The sequence below is a fragment of the Eumetopias jubatus genome, unplaced genomic scaffold, assembly GCF_037043125.1.
Source record: "Eumetopias jubatus isolate StellerSeaLion01/CBP00866 unplaced genomic scaffold, mEumJub1_p1.0 scaffold_2, whole genome shotgun sequence".
Taxonomy (NCBI): domain Eukaryota; kingdom Metazoa; phylum Chordata; class Mammalia; order Carnivora; family Otariidae; genus Eumetopias; species Eumetopias jubatus.
Genome location: NW_028274808.1, coordinates 72722313 through 72742403, shown reverse-complemented (window position 1 = coordinate 72742403; position 20091 = coordinate 72722313).

Here is a 20091-nt window from a genome sequence, read left to right as displayed (position 1 = left end):
AGGGTTCTTAGTTTAGCCTTTAATTTCTTTTTTAAAAAAATATTTTATTTACTTATTTGACAGAGAGAGAAAGAGCAAGAGAGGGGACACAAGCAGGGAGAGTGGGAGAGGGAGAAGCAGGCTTCCCGCGGAGCAGGAGACCAGCTTGGGGCTCGATCCCAGGAGCCTGGGATCAGGACCTGAGCCGAAGGCAGACGCCTAATGACTGAGCCACCCAGGCGCCCCTGGCCTTTAATTTCTTTGATAGATGTCCTCAATCTGACTTAGTAACTATCATAATAGAAATGAATGCAATATATTCTCTGTAAACAAAAAATCCCTTTGATAACCTGTTATTTAAAATATCTTAAAATAGTTTATTATTCATTACTTCTACATCGTTTAAATTAATATATATTTATAATATAATCCTGGTTATTAAAGAGAGCTTGTAAAACAGATAAGCTTAAAGGAAAAATCAAATCCTACTGGGCAAATGTAAGCTAGTTGAGATTAACTATATATATTTTTTACTGTATATACACATACCTATATCTACAAAAATAATTTTCTGCATACTGTTTTATAGGCTGTCTTATTCATATTTAACATGTCTTGTATTATGAACATTTTAAAAGATTTTATTTATTTATTTGAGAGAGAGAGAGAGAGATAGAGAGAAAACATGAGAGGAAAGAGGGTCAGAGGGAGAAGCAGTTTCCCCGCTGAGCCGGGAGCCCGATGTGGGCCTCGATCCTGGGACTCCAGGATCATGACCTGAGCCAAAGGCAGTCACCCAACCAACTGAGCCACCTAGGAACCCTGTGAACATTTTTTATCTACTTTTATAACACCATTTTTAGTGACTGTATGATATTCCACGGTGTGGGTATACTATTATTTATTTAAGTAATATTCTTACTAGATATTTAGTTGGCTCCTGATATTTTTGGTATTATCAGTAATCCTCTGATAAATATCCTTCTTGATAACTTTTTTTAAAGAGATTTATTTATTTGAGAGAGGGAGAGAGAGCGAACAGGGGAGGGGCAGAAGGAGAGGGAGAGAGAGAATCCTCAATCAGGCTCCCTGCCGAGGGCTGAGCCTGATTAGGGCTTTGAGCCTAGGTCCCTGAGATCATGACCTGAGCTGAAATCAAGAGGTAGCCACTTAACCAACTGAGCCACCCAGGTGCCCCTTGAATTCTCCCATTTTTAGTGAGCTCTCTTGACCCTCTCTCTACCTACCTACCGCTTGGTCTCTTTTCTTTCTGTTTCACAGTTCTTAAAAGTTTATTCTATACTTTCGAAATTTTCATTTACTTTTCAACTCATAATTCCCTGACAACCACTCCCTCCTCTCAGCTGAAACTGTATGCTACCTATGCATTTAGGTCCACTTATCCTTAGCTACCTAGGAAAAGGCGGCAGATAGCATAAAGATAAGACGTCCCAGGGGTATACAGCTGCAGTGAGAAGTGGGCTGTGTTAGTCAGCTCTGACTGCCATAATAAAATACCATAAACTGGATGGCTTAACAAACAGAAATTTATTTTCTCACAGTTCTGGAGGCTGGGAAGTCCAAGATCAAAGTGCTGGCCAATTCAGCTCCTGGTGAAAGCTCTCTCCCTGGCTAGCAGATGGCCAACTTCTTGGTGTCCTTGCATTGGAAAGAGAGAGCAAACATTCTGGTATCTCTTCTTATAAGGATACTAATCCAGTTGTATCAGGGACCTACCCTTATGACCTCATATAACCTTAATTAATTCCCTATAGGTCCTATCTCCGAATACAGTCACATTGGGGGTTAGGGCTTCGACATATGAATTTTGGGGGGACACAATTAAGTCCATATCACGGGCTAATGACCCAATTCTGGAAGACACCTGGGTCTTCATGATGCTCCAGTTTGAAACCCAACTACCTGCTGGTCACCTACACCTGGAAATCCCATAGGCGTCTCATAGTCAATATATCTTAAACTGAAAACAGGTATCATCATTCTTTCAAGATAAATCCTGGCAGAATCTCTGACCCATATTTCTCCCTCAACTTTATATCAAGCCGAGCTGATTTTACCACCCTCATTATTTCAAATATGTCTTCTTTGTATATGTCTTTGTTGGTGTCCTCATCATTTTTTCCCTGGCCCAGTGTGAAAATTACTTTACTGGTTTTGCTGTTCCCATCTCACCCTTGCCAGACTGATACATAAAATGGTGATTTTTCCATCACCCATATTATAAAGCTCAAACTCCATCATGTTGCATAAAAGGCTTACATTATCTTGTACCTCCATCCTATCTAGTCTAATGGTTCTCAAGCTTTTATGGGCATAATAAACACTTCTTGGAGCTTGCTAAAATACAGACGTTCGTTACCAGTCCCCCAGATCCTGATGTGATAGAGCTAGATTAAGACCTAAGAGTCTGTCATTCTATCAGGATTCTCAGGTGATTCTGAAACATGTGGCTCCTCCACATTCAGCCTCATAAAGCACCTCTTTGTTTTTTCACATTTTTGGCTCTAGAAACACACTCATAATTACATTTGCCACATTGTAATTATCTTTTATATGTCAATCTCCCTATACTGGGCCATGATGAGATTTGATGTGGGCCCAAAGACAAAATGAGAAATGACATGCAGAGATCTCTGACTGGCATGGCAAGAGTGGTCTCCCATGAGAGTAGGTACACCCTTGAATGATGACTGGTTCCCCCTTCAGTCTGGTGGCATAAAGGCCACTGTGCTTCTCAGAGTCCAGTCAGAAAACATAAAACATCTTAGGTATTCCAAAGGCAGGGGATACCAGACAGAGAATGGATCACATAGATGTTGAAAGGCTGAAAGAGGAAAAAAACAACAACAACAACAAAACACTAGGAAGAAGCCACCACTCCTAGGATTGAGCCACCCTAGGAATTACAATGACAAAAAAGCGGTTACAACCCCTGTACCTGGGCAAACACAAGAGTTAACAGAAACTAGAAGATTGGACAGCACTGCACAGAAGGTACTCGGACTTCCAAGGAGGGCCCTCGGATGCCGGTTGCTGAAGATGTGAAAAGAAGCTAGGGTCTGGCTTTTGTTGCTGAAGTGAAGCTAACAGGAACTGGAACACAGGAAGTGAGTTTCTTCTTCCCAATCTTGCCCTCCAATAAAACCACCTGTCAGGGGAGTCTGAGAGTTGTAGCTGGCAAACTCAAGCCCTACATCACAGAGCAGGATCTAAAAGGGGAGGGGGCTGGGGCTGAGGACCAAACACAGACAAAAACCAGTGCGGTCAGCTAGCCGGTGAGTGCTTCGCCCCTGGCCTGGAGGTTTCTCTTTGACAACCGAATGTCAGGAGCATCTCCCTGAGAAACATGGGAGGCTTTGGGGAGCCACAGCCTCTCACATGTGTCCTTGATAGCATGTGGCTTTTGCACTGCATGTTTACTGATCAAGTGGTTTCAAGGTAAAAACTACCTTAAACCTCATCCTTGTGACAGTTTTGCCAATTTTTGCATCTGAGTCACCTTTGTGGTCTGACTAGCTCATTCTGTCACTAAACTCTGAGGGCTTTAAGAGCAGCCCCCTAGTCCTTATGGTCTTTGTAGTCGCAGAACCTAGTACAGTGCCTGATGCATAGCAGCCCCTTAATACACCTTTTTTAAGTATGAGAAAGCTTATCATGTAAAAAAACAAAGTAGATGTATATGATTTTGTGTAATAGCTTTGTATTCTATGACTCTGGGTAAGTCATTTGCCTGCCCAAAATATTGGTTGCTCCATGTAGTACTGGGTGCTGCTACTTATATTCCTCCCCCAGACAAAATTCAGCAACAAGGAGAAAGGAGGTCAAGGAACGGGGAGAGGAAGCACTGAGAGGCAGACACCATGTCAGTGAGAGACATGAGGACTGCCCCCCTGACACTGAAATAGAATGTTTAGCAAGAGGGACAGAATTCTCTAACTGTAACGAAATTTTCTACTCTTTTACTACTCTGCAAATGTCATGCTCAGTAACGTTTCTCTATTCTATTGCTTCCCTTCCTTGAAATGTCCTTCATGGGAATGCCTCGTTGCATTCTCAAATGGAGAGTTGTGGATGGTGGATGGAGTGGATGATGGAAAGGAAGTACATAAAAGAAATGCCACCTTTGTCTATCGACTTTACTAGTTTGCTGGTTTCCATACGGCTTCCTGTGGTTTAAAATACACACACGCGCACACACACACACACACACACACACTTACATGCCTTCCAAAAAAAGTATAATCAGTGGGCCCAGCTCAATACCTGTTTTGTGAGAGTTTGTATGGAAGTTCTACAAGTGTCACAGTTACTTGTCTACCCTTGATCAAAGAAAATCCTCCTTTATCGGGATGGCTGTCTTCTTCCCCCAAGCATGTACCTTCAGTAGCATCACATAGAGAAATGAGGATGGGGACACCAGCCGAGCCACCTAGATGAGCCAAACCTACCCCAGCAATCAATGGGGTGACAGACGTTGCAGCTAGATAGTCTTTATATCTTCAATGCCTATTTTCTATATGAACCTTCCATGACTTCTCTGCCCTTGATTTATGACCATGTTTTCCAAATGTATAATGTCTATGGAAGGGTTGAGAAGTTTAAGACTCATGATAACAATATCCAGTATTTACTGAGCAGTTTAATCAACATGAGTTCTGGCAGGAAACAGCACATTCTCCTAGGATTTTTGAGGCTTTTTTTTTTTTTTTTAATCCTGCAGTGTGGGCAGGATTAAGGGAGCCAACAAGAAATAAATGCTGGAGGATCCGAGCACTAGCACCACAGAAAGTTATTATCAGCCCTCTGATAATGGCTGATTCCTGGACAATTCAGAGCTGGAGACATTATGAGAGGCTGTTGAAACTGAGCTGTAGTCAGAGAAGGTCCCTATTAAGACCTTCTCTGGTCTGAAGAAATAACTTCCCCAAACTTTCACTTCTTTTTTCCAGTCTCCTGACTGACTCCCATTGGCTGGGACCAGAAAGAACATAGGCAGAGAAGCCTGGGTGATACCGTTTGTAGAGGTCAGCAGAAAATAATGCGGAAGTACAGAAAATGAACTGGGGCAAAAGGAGAAGATGTCAGACACTGTGTGAAGTGGGTATTATTGCCAATTTACAGATGAGGAAACTGAGGCACAGAGAAGTGAAGATCACGCAGTAGGTCCCTGAGCTGGGACTCACACCTGGATCTCTAGGCCCCTGGACACCAAGCATTCCATCTCAGTCAGCTGCTTCGACTACACAAGGTCCCCTCCTCCGAATCAGACTGCTTTCTTGCTGGGTAATATTCAGTGAAACTCATGGCAGGTTCTCAACACAGTATAGATTTGAAAAGTCATGAGTTTTATATCATAATTCTAAACAAGAGTCTTTTTTTAGGGCCGCCTGGGTGGCTCAGTCCTTTAAGCATCTGACTCTTGATTTCAGCTCAGGACATGAGCTCAGGGTCATGAGATGGAGCCCTGCATTGTGTTCTGCCCTCAAATGCGGAGACCGAGATTCTTTCCTTCTCCCTCTGCCCCTCCCCTCACTTGCACTCCTGTGTGCGCTCTCTCTCTCTCTCTCTTTCTCAAATAAATAAATAAATAAAATCTTAAAAAAGTATTTTTAAGACTTAAGTTATTATTTTTAAAATTTTTATTGAGGTATAATTGACATGCAACATTATACTAGTTTCAGGTATATGATGTAATCATTCACTATCTCTGTGTATTGAAAAATGCTCACCACAGTAAGTCTAGTCAACATGTGTCACCATACATAGTTACACATTTTTTTTTTTCTTGTGATGAGGACTTTTAAAATGTACTCCCTTAGCAACGTTCATTATGTGGTACAGTATCATTAACTATAGTCAGCATGTTGTATATTACATCCCTGTGACATTTACTTTATAACTGGGAATATGTAGCTTTTGACTGCCTTTGCCTTTAATCTAAATGTGTTTAACACTAAAAAATTTTAGTTCTCAGTCTCCACATTTTTCATCACACTTCCTTGTCATATAATCATTTGCTATTATAGAATAAGGCCTTTCTTTGAAGGAGAACACAAACTTATTTTCTGTGGGGATTTATTTATTTTCTTTTCCTTTCTTTAAATTTTATTTTATTACGTTATGTTAGTCACCACACAATACATCACCAGTTTTTGATGCAGTGTTCCATGATTCACTGGAGCACTGGGGGTTATACAAAAACAGTGACTTCTTTGGGGATTTAAAAGTGTAATGTTTTAAGAAAGAATAATATTCACCCTGGTGACCACTTAGACGGATAAAGTTTTCTAGAAAATTCAGGGCTTTTTTTTAGAAAATCCTGAGGTAAATAACAACGTTTTTAGCTGGCACTAATTATCGGAATGACAGCATGGTATTTTAGAAGAAGCACCGGACTGGGATTCTGAAGCCTGGTTTTAGTTCTAATTCTCCCACTTTGCAGCTCTGTTTACAAAGTGTGTGAACATACCCATGTTCTCATTCTTAACTATAACATGGAAAACATACTTATATAAAAAGTATATAGGATTGTTGTTAGAATCAAAGGAGATTATGAGGTTGATTTAAATAATTTTGAAGATGCTCTTCCAGCTCTCAGAGTCTATAAGGTATATCTAAAAGTACTTTATATTATAATCTGTAAAGAACTATTCAAATGGAAAGGCTTATAGGATAAAATGAAACATTGCAGTATTTAAATCATTGCAGTGTTCTGTCTGGGACTTTTTTTTATATTGACATAACTATATTAATTTTGAGGTGTATGAGGTAATGATTTGATATGTGAATATATGGAAAAAGTTCTGTCCAGGACTTTATATGAACACAAAAAAACTTTATTTTAATTTTAAGACAGAATTAGAAGGATGAAATGTACCAGACCAAGACAATAACAATTATTTAAGAGGAAGTTATAATTTATTTGAAAAGGATTTTTGTTCATTGCATGTTCCCCAGCCCCCCTTATATTAGCTTCATTTGAAATTACTCCTTGGATTTAATACACTTGACACATTGAATAAAGATGAGAAAGGCAGAAAGAATGCCTTGTCCCCATCGTGCTAATGTGCTTTCAAGCAGGTAATGATTAACTGGTACACGGCGTCCTGCGGAAACCACGCATGGTACTTGTAGCCATATTCCCAAATTCCACTCAGGAAATGGGGAAGTGGTTCTTCAGTTGCCAGAGGAAGCACAAAAGATGCCACTCCTGTGGCATTAGGTAGTAAAATAAAGGAAGAAAAGGGATTTCAAAGGCTAAATTCTAATGTTATTTTTGCATTTATATACACACACACTCATTTATATATATATATATATATATATAAATTTCCATAGGTTTACCTAGAATCTGAGGCACTGATGAGTTTGAGTGGTGCTGGCAGATGTATGGGAGATGATCCGGGCTGTTGCTCGGCTTTTTCGGATGATTCTGTCATCAAGGAGAAAGCTGGAGATGAAAAGCAGACAGTGGAGGTGGGAACCTTCCAGAAAACTTTTATGTCACTAACCAGTATGAAGAATTCTGAAACTAAACACTTGCAGATTGGAGGCCTAACTCATAAATATGTTCACTCCTTGACTTTATTTTCGATACGTTCAGTGTACATAATCCACAATCCCTGACAGTGGGCATTGGAGTCAACAGACATGGACAGAGTGTCAGGTATTGAGGAGAAAACGACCACAGTGGTGAAAGATTAAGGAAACAAAGTGTGTGAGAAATGGAGGGTGGAGGAGCTATGAAGGGAAGAGATTAGAGAACCATGGGGCCAGGAGGGTCACAGTTTGAACTGTTGGTTGGGTTTAACCAGCAAGAGCAGGCCCACCTTAGAGTGAGGAGCACAGGCACCAGTGTTTGCCTCTGACGTACTGGAGTTTTCAGATCCTGGCAAAATTACTTCCTTTTCAATGCTCGACTTGCCCGTTTGTAAATGGGAATCATTATGAGATGTGGGGTTGAAATGACATAACATAGGTAAAACCTTTTAGAACACAGACAACTGTTAATAGAAGATAAAATAGTTGCATTGATTGCTTTTATTCACAATAAAAGGCAGAATTAGGTCAACAGATCAAATTTACAGGGCGATTTCCATTCAATATAGAGACTATGGCAATGCTGAAATTTATCTAAATCTACCTGACTGCATCTACAACTTCCTAAATGAAACAAGAAGGCAAACAACACGTGCACGTTTGCTTCTCCCTGTATTTGTAAATAGCCATCAACACATATTTTTTGAAGCCCCATTATGTCAAAGAACTATAGAGCATATAATATCAAGCATTAAAAGTTATGGTTCATGCTCTCAAAAATTTACTAATCCCAGGACATCCTGAAAATTTAGTAAAACCACATTTCAACAAGAACATAGCAGCATCTATACAAAGACTCAAGAAGTTAAAATGTTTGTATAAACAACGTATCTTCTAGGACACTGGGGCTTGGGTTGAGCCATCAGGATCAATAACATTTTCATTTATATAAGAAAAAACAGAAAAGTTCAGATTTCAGCCACACAACCGTAAAAACCTCTTTCTATATTTTGTGTATTCCAGGGGTCTCACTTGTCTGAGACTCTGAAAATTGATCCTTATCCATCTGCTCAAACATTTAAAGATAAAAAGAAATCCATAGAGATTTTTTTTCAATCAAAATTATCTTGAGTAATCAGTATCAGTGTTATATTTATTTTCTCTTTTCTTAACATAGGGTGGAATAAAATGTCAATGAACCCTCAAAAGGGAAATTTATACTTTCCCTAAATTATTTATCTTATACCATCTTTTCTCTTTTTTGAGATAATTGCATTTTTTGGAAAATGAAAAAATTCTCTCACCTTTTTTAAGTCTTTTCTCAAATGTCTCTATCTCAATGAGGATTACTTTGGCCATGCTGTTTAAAGTTACACATGCTCTGCTCCCTGCCTTCCTGGTCACTCTTACTTAGCTTTTCCTTTTCACTGTTATCTTTGATGTGTGGTATAATTTCCTTGTTTATTATATTTATCATTTCTTGTTTATCTCGCCCTGGAGAAAATCAGCTTCTTGGCTTTGGTCTGGGCAATGATCTTTTGAATATGACAACAAATACACAGGAAATAAATTATAAATAAACAAATGAGGGGTGCCTGGGTGGTTCAGTCGGTTAAGTGTCTGCCTTCAGCTCTGGTCATGATCCCAGGTTCCTGAGATCAAGCCCTGCATTGGGCTCCCTGCTCAGAGGGGAGTCTGCTTCTCCCACTCCCTCTGTTTCCTGTACCCCCACCCCCGCTCATGCTTTGTCTCTCTCAAAAAAAATTAAAAATAAAAAAAATAAATAAATGGGGCTCCAGGGAAAGATGGCAGAGGAGTAGGGGACTCTATTCCAACTGGTCCCCGGAATTGAGATGGATATCGACCAGACCACTCTGAACACCCTGAAGTCAGCCTGAGATGTAAGAAGATAGATCTGGAACTCAATCACAAGAAAAAATTTGGAAGAAATTCAAACACTTGGAAGCTAAAGACCACTATGCTCAAGAATGTTTGGGTCAACCAGGAACTCAAAGGAGAACTTAACCAATTCATGGAAACCAATAAGAACGAAAACACATCCATCCAAAACATATGGGATCCTGCAAAGGCGGTTCTAAGGGGGAAATACATAACCAACCAAGACTCCCTCAAAAAAATAGAAAAATCCCGAATTCACCAACTAACTCTACACCTTAAAGAACTAGAGAAAAAGCCACAAATGATGCCTAAGCCATGCATTAGAAGAGAAAAAATTAAGAGTAGAGCAGAGATCAATGAATTAGAAACCAGACACAGTAGATCAGATCAACAAAGCTAGAAGCTGGTTCTCTGAAAGAATTAATAAGATCGATAAACCACTGGGCAGACTCATCCAGAAGAAAAGAGAAAGGACCCAAATTAATAAAATTATGAACGAAAGGGGAGAGATCACAACTAACACCAAGGAAATAGAAACAATTATTAGAAATTATTATCAACAACTATATGCCAATACATTGAGCAACCCGGAAGAAATGGATGCCTTCCTGGAAACCTATAAACTCCCAAGACTGAAACAGGAAGAAACTGACAACCTGAATAGGCCAATAATAACCAGTAACGAGATTGAAGCAGTGATCAAAAACCTCCCAAAAAACAAGAGTCCAGGACCTGATGGATTCCCTGGGGAATTCTACCAAACATTCAAAGAAGAAATAATACCCATTCTCCTGAAGCTGTTTCAAAAAATAGAAACAGAAGGAAAGCTTCCAGACTCATTCTATGAGGCTTGCATTACCTTAATCCCCAAACCAAAGACCCCATCAAAAAGGAGTACTTCAGACCAATATCCTTGATGAATATGGATTCCAAAATTCTCAACAAAATCCTAGCTAATAGGATCCAACAATACATTAAAAGGATCATCCACCACGACCAAGTGGGATTTATCCCCGGGATGCAAGGGTGGTTCAACATTCGCAACTCAATTGGTGTAATAGAACACATCAATAAGAGGAGAGAGAAGAACCATATGGTCTTCTCAATTGATGCAGAAAAAAGCATTTGACAAAATACAACATCCTTTCCTGATTAAAACTCTTCAGAGTATAGGGATAGAGGGAACATTCCTCAAGTTCATAAAATCATCTATGAAAAACCCACAGTGAATATCATCCTCAACGGGGAAAAGCCGAGAGCCTTTCCCTTAAGATCAGGAACACGACAAGGATGCCCACTCTTGCCACTATTGTTCAACATGGTACTAGAAGTCCTAGCAACAGCAATCAGACAAAAAAAAAGAAATAAAAAGTATTCAAATTGGCAAAGAAGAAGTCAAACTCTCTCTCTTCGCAGATGACATGATACTTTATGTGGAAAATCCAAAAGACTCCACCCCAAAATTCCTAGAACTCATACAGCAATTCAGTAATGTGGCAGGATACAAAATCAACGCACAGAAATCAGTTGGTTTCTTATACACTAACAACGCAGCTGTATAAAGAGAAATTAGAGAAACGATTCCATTTACAATAGCACCAAAAAACCGTAAGATACCTTGGAATAAACCTATCCAAAGAGGTAAAGGATCTATACTCTAGGAACTACAGAACACTCATGAAAGAAATTGAAGAAGACACAAAAAGATGGAAAAACATTCCATGCTCATGGACTGGAAGAATAAACATTGTTAAAATGTCTATGCTGCCCAGAGCAATCTATACCTTCAACACCATCCCGATCAAAATTCCAATGAGACTTTTCAAAGTGCTGGAACAAACAATCCTAAAATTTGTATGGAATCAGAAAAGACCCTGAATTGCCAACAAAATCTTGAAAAAGAAAAACAAGGCTGCGGGCATCACATTGCCCGATTTCAAGCTATAGTACAAAGCAGTGATCACCAAGACAGCATGGTACTGGCACAAAAACAGACATATAGACCAATGGAACAGAATAGAGAGCCAAGACATGGACCCTCAACTCTATGGTCAAATAATCTTTGACAAAGCAGGAAAAAATATGCAATGGAAAAAAGACAGTCTCTTCAATAAATGGTGCTGGGAAAATTGGACAGCTATACACAGAAGAATGAAGCTCGACGATTATCTAACACCATACACAAAGATAAACTCAAAATGGATGAAAAACCTCAATGTGAGACAGGAATCCATCAAAATCCTAGAGGAGAATATAGGCAGTATCCTCTTCGACATTGGCCACAGGAACTTCTTTCAGGATACATCTCCAAAGGCTAGTGAAACAAAAGCAAAAATGAACTTTTGGGACTTCAACAAGATAAAAAGCTTCTGCACAGCAAAGGAAACAGTCAACAAAACAAAGAGGTAACCCACAGAATGAGAGAAGATATTTACAAATGACACTACAGATAAAGGGCTGGTATCCAAGATCTATAAAGAACTTCTCAAACTCAACACCCAAAAAACAAATAATCAAGTAAAAAATGGCCAGAAGACATGAACACTTCTCCAAAGAAGACATGTGAGTGGCTAACAAACACATGAAAAAATGTTCATCATCATTAGCCATCAGGGAAATTCTAATCAAAACCACATTGAGATACCACCTTACACCAGTTAGAATGGCAAAAATTGATGAGACAAGAAACAACAAATGTTGGAGGGGTTGTGGAGGAAGGCGAACCCTCTTACGCTGTTGGTGGGAATGCAAGTTGGCACAGCCACTTTGGAAAACAGAGAGGAGGTGCCTCAAAATGTAAAAATAGAGCTACCCTATGACTCAGCAATTGCACTCCTGGGTATTTACCCCAAAGACACAGATGTAGTGAAAAGAAGGGCCACATACCCCTCAATGTTCATAGCAGTAATGTCCGCAATAGCCAAACTAGGGAAAGAGCCGTGATTCCCCCCAACAGATGAATGGATAAAGAAGATGTGGTCCATATATACAATGGAATATTATTCAGTCATCAGAAAAGATGAATTCCTAACTTTTACATCAACATGGATGGGACTGGAGGAGATTATGCTAAGTGAAATAAGTCAAGCGAGAAAGTCAATTATCATAGGGTTTCACTTATTTGTGGAACATAAGGAATAGCGTGGAGGACATTAGGAGAAGGAAGGGAAAAATGGAGGGAATATCAGAGGGGGAGATGAACCATGAGAGACTGTGGACTCCGGGAAACAAATTGAGGGTTTTAGAGGGGGTGAATGGGTTAGACCAGTGATGGATATTAAAGAGGGCACGTACTGCATGGAACACTGGATGTTATACACAAACAATGAATCGTGGATCACTACATCAAAAACTAATGATGTATTGTATGGTGACTAACATAACATAATAAAATTAAAAAAATAAAAAAATGGGATTGCATCAAACTAATAAGCTTCTGCACAGCAAAGAAAACAACCAACATCAACAGAGTGAAAAGGCGACCTATGGAATGAGAGAAAATATTTGCCAACCATATATCTGATAAGAGGTTATTATACAAATTAAATAAGGAACTCTCAAAGTTCAGTAGCAAAACAAAAACACAACACAAAACAAAACAAATAAACTGATTGAAAAATGTGCAAAGGACCTGAACAGACATTTTCCAAAGAATACATACAAATGACCAACAAGTACAAGAAAAAGTGCTCAACATCACTTATCATCACGGAAATGTAACACCACAATGAGATATCACTTCATACTGTTAGAATGGCTTTTATCCAAAAACCAAGAAATTACAAGTATTGGCAAGACTGTGGCAGAAAAGGACAATGGTACATCATTGGTAGGAATGTAAATTTGTTCACCTGTTATGGAAAAAACGTTTTTCAAAAAATTGAAAATAGACCTACCATATGATCCAGCAATACCACTTCTGAGTATACACCCAAGGAAATGAAATAGGACCTTGAAGAGATATCTGTACTCCCATGTTCATTGCAGCATTATTCACGGTAGCCAAGACATGGAAACAGCCTGTCTGTCAATGGTTGAGTGGATAAAGGATATATAATAAAATATTATTCAGCCTTAAAAACAATGAAATCCTGCCACTTGTGACAACTTGGATGAACCTGGAGGACATTATGCTGAGTAAAATAAACCAGATAAATACTGCGTGATCTTACTTAAATGTGGCATCTAAAATCGTCAAACTCATAGAAGCTGAGAGTAGAATGGAAGTTTTCAGGACTGGAGGGAGGGAAAAATGGGGAGAAGTTGATCAAAGGGTACAAAGTTTCAGTTATGTAAGATGAGAAAGTTCTGAGACTTAATATATAGCAATATGACTATGGTTAACAATACCATATTGTATATTTGAAATTTGCTAAGAGGGTAGATGTTATGTGTTCTTACCACACACAAAAAAGGAAGAAAGAAAATGGTAACTATGTGAGGTGACAGATATGTTAATTAGTTTAATTGTGATAATTATTTTACAATGTATAAATATATGAAAACATGAAGTTTACACTTTAAATACAATTTTTTGGCAAAAGAAAAAAAATAGAATTAGAGGATTTATTGGAAGTCTAATTAGTCCAAATGAGTTTCCATTGTGTAGCCTGACATGATGTTAATCACATAGAATGTTGGTTTAATAGCTCTGGAGGTTCTTGGATAAACATTTGACTCTTTTACAGATCAGGTTTTTCTAAAGATTTAGGGCAGTTAAAAACCAGTTCCTGGAAGACAGGAACACTTTCTTTGTGCTCTCATGATTTCTGATTTTATGTCCTATTATATTGAACTAAAATTTCTGCTTTACCTGTTTTCTCCACTACTCTGTAAACTCCTCTAAGAAAGGAACTATTTTTCTCTGTTGTATCCACAGTGGCTAGCACAAATAAGTACTGATAAATATTTTTGGGTATATTAATATTTTATAGACAGTGCTGATGAAGGGATTAAATTTTTATATAGAGCAATGATTTTTCTTTAAGGCTACCAACAGGCATTTCCTGGCTAATAACTATTGGAGCATCACTGGCTTACATCAATGGCTTTTAAACTTTTCTAGCTGTAATTTGCAGGAAGAAATTACTTTGAATGTTGTGATCAAGTTCACACAATCATACATACACATATGAAAGTTTTGAAAGTTCTATAAAGGCTGTAGTTAATAATACTGCATTGTATATTTAAAAGTTTCTAAGAGAATAGATCTTAAAAATTCTCATTACAAGAAACAAAACTATGTGTGGTAATGGATATTAACTGAACTCACTGTAGTGATAACTTTGCAGTATATACAGACATTGGATCATTATGTTATACGCTTGAAACAATACAATATTCTATGTCAGTTATATCTCAATACAAAAAATAAAAAAATAAAAATTTCCATGAAATAACTCATATACTTACTACCAGTTTTGCACTCTGACATTTCCTATTTTATTTAATGTCATTAAAAACATTTTGGTTGGCTCCATGAAATCGATATCATCCCTCACAATGGGCATCATGACCAGCAGCTTGAAGAATGCTGCTCTGGTGGTTTATGTCCCTCGCTATCCTGCAAAACCTGATGTCTACAAAACAAAACACACGTATCAAGTAAGAGCATTAAAAAAGCAACATGGTGGTGAAATTCAGAGCAAAAGGGAGCAAGGAGGAAATGGTAAGGGACAGATCTACGGAAACACTTGAGGAAGTGAGTTTTAAACTGGATTTGGAGAAAGTAGGTGGTATTGAACTGGCAGAAATAAAAAAGAAGAGGGCCTAGGCAAAATTTTAGGATTTTGATGTTTCCTGGTCCTCAACTGCTGTCAAAAAGGTATCTGAGTGAGCTGCAACAGATTTGGGAGCAAAATAGTAATAAAAAGAGATTTGCAGATTGCTTCACCTCCATCTTTTAAGTTGTCACTACTATTTTAAGAAAATGAAGCTTGACATGGTAGACTAGGTGTTATTGGTGTGAAAACAAGAAGAAACTTGGCCTAATTTCAACAGATTGGTGAGCGAATGTACTTCTCTGTCTTTAAAGTTTGTATGTATAGTGATGTTTAAAAATGATATTCTGCTCTAACAGACTTCTGTTTTAAATAAAAGACTATCTCCATAATGGTTAAGGGTCCAAGACAGATGAAATAGAAAGTGGTTTCAAATACGAACTTTAATCAAAAAAAAAAAACTCTCAAGGACAGATTTCTGAGTTGTGGACATGTCTTTGCAACTGAGTTCCTTTCACGTGGGCAACTCTGTGTCATAGGATTCTACTTGGGAAGGCTCTTGACTTGGGTTTTATAAAGAAAACCCAAAGATTAACTGGAAAATATGAACCTACATGTTGGAATCAGAATTTTGAACAGTTAATGAAACTGCTAAGTGGATTATGATGATTGCATCAATCTTCTATGGCTCTGACATTCATTAATAATTTCATTTTACAAGGGAATTGTTGAGCTTTTTCCAGGTGAAATTGATGGAAATCTCTCCTGGTCTGCTCTCTGTTCTATTCTGCTTTTGTTATTCTGTTTTTCTCATTATTTTCTTCTTTGCCCTGTGCTGTTCTGGTTCCATGTCTGTTTGCACTGAGAGTGCTTTCTGCCTGGTGTTAGGTAGAGTTTGTAATATCAATTTCAGAGAATTTCAATTCTCAGTACCTATCTGCAATTATTTAAGGGGTAGGATGTGGAGTCTTTGTAGCTTTTTGTTTCTACTGAACAGTTTTTGAGGGGGTGTGAGGGCTGTTTTATCCATTTGGCTAAAATGTTTAAAATCCTCAAAAATATTTAAGACTCAAAAAGACAAAATCTCTTTAAAAATAAATGGCAATGTCAAAATTGATAGGAATTTCAAAAGCAAAATTACAAAAATCTTTTCACATTTTAAGGCACACAGTTACATTTCGTGCAGGATATGGGTATATTTTAACATGCTTGATATTATAACAAGTTAGACAGGATGCCCTGTTTCTCTGCCTCAGAGCTTTCTCCAAGCTAAGAGAAATGGATCAGTTCTTGCAGGCAAGCAGGGCAGGGAGTTCAGAGGAGTTGATGTCCTCAGGGCAACCCTTGGCCAATGGGGAGTGGGAGCCAACAGATATATGCCCAGACATATGGATAATGCTGGAAGTATTCCATATGTTTCTCTGAGGACTTATGGAAACAACCCTGCTGCCCACAGCAGCACCTTGTTAACACACCCTTGTCCTGGCTCTTCCTCCTTTCCTGTGTCGCTCTCCCCACCTCTCCCCTCAGCCCTACTTCCTCAGACTCCTCAGGTAAATACCGGCAGCCAAGTCCTTGTCTCAGGTTTTGCTCCAGAGGAGTCCAAATCGAGACACCCAGGAATCCATCTTTCTACTTATAAAAATTGCTGTAGCCCTTTTCTTTTTCTTCTCTTGAAGTCTCAAATATCTGTGCAGGGAAAAGTTTAGAACCTGTTTTGACCCCCTCCATTCTGTAAAAAGAGAGCAGTTTTCATGTTGATATCCAGATGGAGGCCTAAATGTCCATGTGGGCAGAGGTCCTTGAATTCTAAGGTCTTTCCTGGGTGTCCTTGTGCTATGTGCCCTTGCTGGCTGCATCTTTCTGAGATTTTATTGAACGACCAATGGCCCCCACTGTAGTAGAATTTCAAATAACTTGGGAATATAAGACATGAAAAGATACTAGAGTGGTAATACTTAACACTTACTAATAGAGTTTGATGATACACGAAGTTAGGTACTATATATTCTTCAGGCACAATTAAATAACAGAGCCATGTGAAGCAAGGTTTGCTGCATAAAGATTGGAGGTAAGAAGAGTTGTTAAGGGATTGCTTTCAGAATATGTTATAAATGAGGAAACCTTGTACCAGGGTGATGATGGCTGGGGAACACCAAATCTGGGGGGTGTTGCAGATCAAAATTCTTCGGTACTTAATATATAATGCAATCTGTAATGTAAGTCACAGAGAAAGAAGGCAAAGCAACTAAAGGAAAATGGCAGTGGAGAAGTTGGTGGTAGAAGTGGCACGGACTACCTATGGAAGCTCCAGATAATGAGTCAACGTTTGCTCTGTGAACTGGTTTTTGCCAGGGTGCAATGTGCAAAAGGTTTTTGAAACTTTTATTGTAGTTTCTCTAAAAGACAGAATACTGGATTGGCAGAAGTGTAAATCATCACTGTGTCAGACAAGGCTGTTCTAAGTCAATTAGGAAAACACACTTCTCTTTTTTCACATTATGGATTATTTACTGTGCATTCATTGGCTATGTTCAGTAGGTAAAGTTATTGGGTGGTAAGTGTCACTATTTAACACTGATGGATAATGTGGTTTTAGGGAAAAGCAACGATAAACAGAAGAACATACATTTTTTTCATCAACCTACATTCTGATCTGGGGAAGTATTAGTATTAATGTGGAACTCATTTTGGGAAGTTTTGCCATCAGGTGCTATTAGGTGCCAAAAATATCTGATTTTTGTTTATGAGGCAGATTTATATGAAGAGATGTTTGTAAAAATCGAGATGTAAATTACACTTTATATGGAAGCAGACAGAATTTATTGAAGTAGACAAAGTCAGGATTATACTGACTGTGATAGCAGAATTGGAAAGAAATGAGCTCTTTTTTTTTTAAAGAAATGAGCTCTTAAAAGAACTAGTACAAAATTATTTTTTAAATAAGTTAGAGGAATATAGGATTTATCATCTAAGCAAGACTCTTTAGGAAATAATTTTCTTGAGTTCAGTTTAACGTTTTATTCTTAGGCTATTAAAATTTCAGCTTGATCTTTTGAAAGTAGGGAACTTATTTTTTTCCTTTTTATATATTTAGTATCTGATTTGACTAAAGAATTTTCAGATGTTACTCTATGTCAGATATTGTGAGGGTACAGATATGTACATGATGTAAAAGCATATGGAACATTACTGTGACAAGCGTGTGTATATATGGCAAAATCTAAACATCAAGGGAAGCAGACACTGACGTTAGACCAGTGCTTATTCTGGAAGGAGGATGGAAATAAGGTGCAGAGATTGAATTAAATACAACCACATTTGTGATATCTTAAGTATTTTCGAAGGACCTAGAATAAAGATTGAAGTTATATATCTTTAAATGTTAATATGATTAACGTAATATTTTAAGAGTATGCAGTGTGAGTGCACAGGTGCATACTATTTTCTGCAAGTTTGGAATATTTCGTAATGAAAGAAAAATGATCTCTACTTTTCAAGAAATTTCCTATTATGGAATAATAATTCACAAAAATTGACTACAATCAGGTAGCTGTTGGCATTCTGACGTAGAAGCAAATCCATAGTTAAGATCTCTGTGTTCTAGCTTTTGGGTTTCACTTTTTGAGCAGGTATAGTACTTTTGAGCAGGCCTGTTTAATATTTTTTATGTAAGACAACTTAGAGTTCGTATTGGGGGTAAAGCATATGTAGATAATTGATTATGGATTTTAGGTTATTCCATGCTCATGACCAAGTCATGGATCTAAGAAAATACAGTTAAATGGATGTTCTCTCGTGTCTTATTGTTATCAAGGTTATAACATTGATTCTTTTGTGTTGCGAAAGGACTGAAGGATTAAACTGGTAAGACTGGCCATTTTACTATTAGGTGCCATTTTGGAACGATGAGAGGAAACCTGGCATTTTGCTTTTGAGAACTGTTTATTGATGTTAATTAAGTCCATTTGTGCCTCCCAGGCTTGGACAGGTGTAATTTGTCCAGTTTTGCAAATACATAGGGGAAAAAAACATGGGTGAGAAAATGGAGTGTCACAATTCATTCAGAAAATCAGAAAACCCTCAAAGATGAATCAGATTTTGGAAAATGTCTACATAGCATGCCAGTAGACAAGGTCCAGTGAGTTGGTTGGTCCTCATCAGTAAAGTTTTTGTAACTGACACTTGGTGCAACTTCTACGAACAGGTTCTTGGTAGAACCAACAAAGTAATAGCCTGAAAACAGCAGAAAAAAACGATGAGAAAATGGAATTGAAAAGTGTTTTTGTTAAGAGATATACTCAAGAGCACTGAAGTAAGAAATAAAGGATGGTGTAAGACTGAAAAAGAGATATATTTTGTCTTTACAAGCTAATAAAAGTCAAACAATTTAATTAGACTACTTTGAACTTACACTCATGAGTATTTTGCCAGGGTGAGAAGATGCTGGGGAAGAGGCTTCATGATACAAATTTTGCTAAGGTAGAGTTCAAGCTTAATTTGCTTTGTTTTATCAGCTTGCAAAATTAAAAAAAAAATGTAATGACCAAATCTCAAATTTTATGTTTTAATTTATTAGAATAGTGTGGAGGTGGCCAAAACACAACCAACTTTTGATATATACATTCAAAATCTTATCGGAGTTTTCCAGGACAGAGATTTTGGTAAGGCAGGTGTTAAGGCAGGATTTATAACTAAACTGGAGACCTGCTAAGTTCTTGTGATTAACTGCACTCAAACTTATCTTTCTTCAAGGATACAGAAACAAAGAGAGGAAGTACAATTTAGAGAGAATGACTATTTTCCAGGAAATGATATAGCATAAACATTTGGAAATAGAGCAGTTTGAGGGACTACCCCACATTCTTTTTATTAGTATTTTGTTTTAAGAAATAATTTGATTATTATAGAGAATATTTTTGGTTAAAATTAT